We start from the raw sequence: 6106 nt of genomic DNA, 5'->3' as shown, positions 1-6106 counted from the left end.
TGACATAAGGATGCACTGTAGCTGTTGAGTTACACTGACTGCAGGATTGATTGAATCTGAAAGGAGCACTTTACAGGAACCCTGGGAAGCAGGATTTTGCTGATCGATCACGGGAGAATGAATGATCTGCAGCTGAGCTAATTAGTTTTCAATAAAGGTAATCAAAGGCGCATATATTAAAACCAAAACATATATATCTATATATATCTATATATATATATAGACAGTGTTCGACAAACCTATACATTTGCTCGCCCCGGGCGAGTGGATTTAACCCCCGGGCGAGTAAATATTGGCCCAAGCAGCACACGTTTGGTACTAGGTGGCGAGTAGATTTTTTTGTGTGGCGAGTAGATTTTTTGGTGATTTGTCAACCACTGTAATATATATATATATATATATATATATATATATATATATATATATATGTGCCGCTTAGACTACCTGTAGAAATTCTCTAAAATGCCGAGATTGACTTAATGCAGAGGCTATGAATAGGGCACACGCCGGGTTTCGCTCACTGCGTTATTTCGCTGAACGCTGAAGATGGCGGAATGTTTTGTAGGGAATTAAACTGGGGGGGGGGAAACCCGGGGGGGGGGGGTGAAACCCCCTAACACTTATGCGACTCTTCTTTGGATAGTTTAGCACATACGTGGGCAACCTATTTTTCAATGTAGCCTCATCCTCTCCTCCACTCCGCACTCGCCTCCTTACTGCTCCCGGCCACCGTCCGCCCCCCTCAGCACCGGCGCTTCCATCGGCTGCCGCCGCACTCGCCTCCTCACTGCTCCCGGCCACCGCCCGCCCCCCTCAGCACCGGCGCTTCCATCGGCTGCCGCCGCACTCGCCTCCTCACTGCTCCCGGCCACCGCCCGCCCCCCTCAGCACCGGCGCTTCCATCGGCTGCCGCCGCACTCGCCTCCTCACTGCTCCCGGCCACCGCCCGCCCCCCTCAGCACCGGCGCTTCCATCGGCTGCCGCCGCACTCGCCTCCTCACTGCTCCCGGCCACCGCCCGCCCCCCTCAGCACCGGCGCTTCCATCGGCTGCCGCCGCACTCGCCTCCTCACTGCTCCCGGCCACCGTCCACCCCCCTCAGCACCGGCGCTTCCATCGGCTGCCGCCGCACTCGCCTCCTCACTGCTCCCGGCCACCGCCCGCCCCCTCAGCACCGGCGCTTCCATCGGCTGCCGACGCCGCACTCGCTCTTGCTTCATCCGCCGCCGCGCTTCCCGCCTAGACAAATTGCAATCCGGACGCGCTGGCAAACTCAAATTCGCCACACTTTCATGGCCAATACGCCACTTGTGGCGACTGGCGACAGGGTTGTGTCCACCTCGGGTTTAGCACTTCATTAGTTATAGACCCTTCAGCAGTGAAAGGGGGGGAGGGGAGGAGATGTTGAAAGAACAAAATGTTGCAATACACAGAGAGTATAATCGCGATGTAACAACTCACTACCCTAAAAACCAAACACCAGGGGAGTTAGCTGCCTTTAAAGAGTCGGTCCTACAGAGAAAAATAAGTCGTTAAAACTTTTAAAACTTTTTTAAGAGCCTGTAAAATGGTTATTTTGTTTCCTCCAGCCCATGTAAAAGGGAAGGGATTGGATCAGCCCCAATTATGTTAGAACATAGGGGAAAAGAGAAAGCAAAAACCAGCCCTCATCTTCAGGAGACAATATATATTATCATTTCAAGGATAAGTAACGATAACTATTTCAGTATGCATGCATACACTAAATAAAACTAATCACTTGTGAGCAACCCTGTTTTTCGCCCCTATCTCCTAACACAGCAGTGCGCAAACTGGGGGGCGCAAGACTGAGTGTGGGGGGGGGGCGCGGGGTTTACAGTGGCCCAAGGAACTTAAACTAAGTGCCGGGGGAGGTGTAGTGCCTCTGTAAACCTAACATACCTTGGCTCCGGCGGCTTCTCGCACGCGTCGCCATGGCAATGCGGCGTCAAATGATGCAGCGAGGTCATACGATGTCACGTTGCTATGGCAACATGACATCATGACGCCGGAGCGGGGGTAAGGGGGGGGGGGGCACTGAGGTGAGGGGACCGCTAGCAGGGGAGGCGCAGGGAAAAAAGTTTGCGCCCTCCTGTCCTAACATACAGTGCTTCCACTGCAACAAGGGATTCTGGGAAATGACGAGAGAGAGAGAGCGGGCGAGTATACTCTTTGGCTGACAGGCTGACTGCAGTGTGCGATGAAGTACAGCAGCTATTTGTACTGTATACAGCACATTATAAACCGTGTGTAATACACAAGGGAGCACGCAGCCATGGGAATACGAACGGGACTTTCAGGTCATGGGCCTGCTTGAAAGGCTCTTCCTCCAATTGATCAAATTATAGAAGCGATAAGAGTGAGCACGGAATACACATTTATATCCCCAAAAACACACATCTTTCCTGCTAGGTTTTCCCGTGCGGGTAATGCTGCTTATTTCTCAAATCTTCATCTGAAAGCAGCAAAACGTGTCAAATCTTATATGTTTTTTTTTTTAAATAAATTAATCAGTGCTGTAGTAAAAGATAATACTTACTGTGTGTAAAAAAAAATAATATATATATTATTCAACTCTTCGTTTTTAATGCGTTTTAAAGCATCCAGCTTTCTATGCTAGGTTTAGCCCACCTCCCCAGCAGTGCAAGATCTTTGCAACACTTTCCTGTTTCTAATAAGTTGTTGCCAATGTTCCCAGCAGTTTGAGCTGCAAACGGCAACAATAGATAATACTACCCCTACAACAGGATACATTGTAGCTGCTGGGTTACACTGACTGAAGCAGCCATGATGTTAGGCACACAATCAGGAGTTTGACAGATTTAGAACAGGAGCACCAAACGATTGCCAGCTGAGGTAAGAATGTAGCATTGTACAGGCATACCCCGCATTAGCGTACGCAATGGGACCGGAGCATGTATTTAAAGCGAATATGTACTAAAAGTGAAGCACTACTTTTCCCCACTTATCGATGCATGTGCTGTACTGCAATCGCCATACACGTGCATAACTGATGTAATTAACGCATGTGTAACAGGCTCTATAGTCTCCCCGCTTGTGCACAGCTTCGGTGCAGGTAGGGAGCCGGTATTGCTGTTCAGGACGTGCTGACAGGCGCATGCGTGAGCTGCCGTTTGCCTATTGAGCGAGATGTACTTACTCGCGAGTGTACTTAAAGTGAGTGTCCTTAAACCGGGGTATTCCTGTACATTGTTGCACGCTTCATATATATAAAAAAATATTTTAAAGGGGGGGGGGGGGGAGTGAATGTAGTATTGCTGCATTTTTTTAACTGCTCTTTCACACACGGGACTTGAACATATATTTCGTGGGAGCAAAAAATCATTTCCATCCCATTACTGTCGTTTCTGCCAAATAAGTATTATTTGGCAGCTAACACGGCCCCGCTTATATGGGAGAAAACTGGTAACGCCCTGCCTCTGAAGTGGGAGACTAGTTGTTTTTCGTTGGGCACATCAGCATCTCCTACATCTACCTTTATCACTCCTTGATTAAGCGTTTGTGAGCGTGAAACGCGTCGTGGGTCTTTCCGCCTCAGTTTTTTTTTTTAACCAAAGCCTAATCAAACCTACTTTCCCTATTATTGGAGCGCACCTCTCTATTTTTTTCTCTATTAGTAATGCGCCCCGTTTTGCGATTTTGACTACTTTTCCGCACACGTAGCTTCAATTAGATCACAAGCTGTTGGGACCAGTGCTGCCTTGTGCCTGTTCCCCGCTGCATGCGCCGCCCGCCTTACACACAAAACGCAACAGCAAAAAATTTGAATAAACTAGAACATATTGCCAGCTTTATAACCACGAGTAACAAATATACAGGCATACCCCGCATTAACGTACGCAATGGGACCGGAGCACGTATGTAAAGCGAAAATGTACTTAAAGTGAAGCACTACTTTTTATCCCTTTATCGATGCATGTACTGTTCTGCAATCGTCATATACGTGTATAACTGATGTAAATAACGCATGTATAACAGGCTCTATAGTCTCCCCGCTTGCGCACAGCTTCGGTACAGGTAGGGAGCCGGTATTGCTGTTCAGGACGTGCTGACAGGCGCATGCGCGAGCTGTCGTTTGCCTATTGGGCGATATGTCCTTACTCGCGAGTGTACTTAAAGTGAGTGTCCTTAAACCGGGGTATGCCTGTACCTGAATGCACATGGGAAAAGCACGTTTGTATTTTATTTTTTTGCAGCACCATGTCTTGTTGGGTGTTCAATGCTCTCAGCTGCTCGTGCAAGACAGTAAGACCACCCAGGTCGCTGGGAAAAACACATGACAAAATGATACTGTTCCCTTCCAGAACCCATCACACTGTTATTCTTGGATAAAAGGTAGAGCAAATAGCAGCCAATTGCTCACTGCTGCAGAAACAAAAGAGCATCAAGTCGTTTATCAAACCTCAGACAACCAGTTTGCTTTAAACTCCAACCTCCCTCCCGTTAGAAACGCTTCAAAGCGATAACACCCAATAATATTCCGAATGACGAATGTGGCCGCTGCTTTTTCTCTCCCCCGGAGGCGATCGATGCAACCGAGAGGCGTTTGGAAAGTATTGACAGAAAGGGGATCGAGATTCGTTTTAGAAACGGCAACATCGTTTCTCGTGTTCCTTAGGGGGAAATGTTGACATGTTCAAGGTGACGCAGGGTTGGTGAGGGGTGAGGTGCAAAGGCGGGGGCAGAGGGGACCAGAGTCCCTTCTTGTGACTGTCCCATTTATTTCCCACACACACACACACACACACACACACACACACACACAAGAAAAGGGCCAGCGTTACGAACACCGGTTACTGTACTTAAATCCGAAAAACCCCGCGTCTTGTTAAAGAGGCAATCCAAAGGGCACATTTTTTGTGGAATTATTTTCTTTTTTTACATAGATTTGAAGCAGGGGGTCCCTGGAGCTGAACCCCATTCATTTCAGGTCTGGAGACCCCCTGTTGCCAGCAGCTTCGTATGGGTTGCCAGTAGCAGCTCTGGCTGGGTTAGCAGTGGTTTAAAGTTTAAAGGTCCTGCGTCACTCGGGCCAATAGCAAGCCGCATCGGGTGATGTCACGGCTTGCTATTGGCCCACAGGGCGCGGGAGCTTTGAAACTCCGCCATTATGTGATCCCTGCTAGCCAAGAACAGCAGCAACCAGCACCCCCTACAGAGTTTAGTATCTACGGAAACGGGGGGTCCACGGAGATGAAATGACTGGGGTTCAGCTCCGGAAACCCCCTGCTTCAAACCCATGTTACAAATAAGAACATTGGCTCCAAAAATGTAATGCTTGGATCGCCTCTTTAAATGAAGGAGAAAAAGTCTTAGCATCCAATTTTCGAAAGGTCCGGCCTGCTGCTGGTATCAGAACCAGAGGAGGAAACGTATTTTGTTGAAGCAAGATCCTCCTCTCGTCTAGAAATGAAACACCGCAGGCGTGACGATAAAACGATCACGGTACTTCGCGACCCTTGATACCATCAGACGTCGGTGACTGGTTACAGGGTGGCGAGGAGATCGGCTCAATTACTAGGAGTCCCGAGGAGATTCAGGGAAACGTTGCTTTAACCCATTCAGCGCCGACCGCCACAACGTGTCGCAGAACACCGAACAAGACGAGTATTAAATATAATTGCTGGGAGGACGGGGGGGGGGGGGGGCGGTTCCTCTCGGGTGTTAATGTGGTTAATAGCAAAAACACAGCTACTCTGTTTGGGGGTTCTGCAGTTAGAAACCAATACAATTCACGTGATAGAAGCCACATTTCCACTTGGTTAAAGCCATACAGATTGAAACACGTATATTATGACCTGGAATACAGAATGTTCAGATATGCCAGGTAGTATTACATAGAATATTAAATGAGGTGTCGGCGATTCTCAGACATCTGGGGGAAGAGCGAGTATTAACCTTACTGTCTAACAACACGGGAAGCGCTCTGACCGGTGACGTGTGTGTGTGTAATCGAGGGCTTTGTTCGAGCGCTTTTTCATTAATATTTTAACTATCCCAGATCGGCCCCTTGGGCTTTGATTTTGTGTTGTAAAATATATTGTTCACGCCAGGCTCATGGCGTTCTA

This window comes from Ascaphus truei, chromosome 15 (assembly GCF_040206685.1).
Source record: "Ascaphus truei isolate aAscTru1 chromosome 15, aAscTru1.hap1, whole genome shotgun sequence".
In the NCBI taxonomy this organism is placed as follows: domain Eukaryota; kingdom Metazoa; phylum Chordata; class Amphibia; order Anura; family Ascaphidae; genus Ascaphus; species Ascaphus truei.
The sequence above is the reverse complement of the archived record's forward strand: the minus strand, read 5'-3'. Positions refer to the sequence as shown.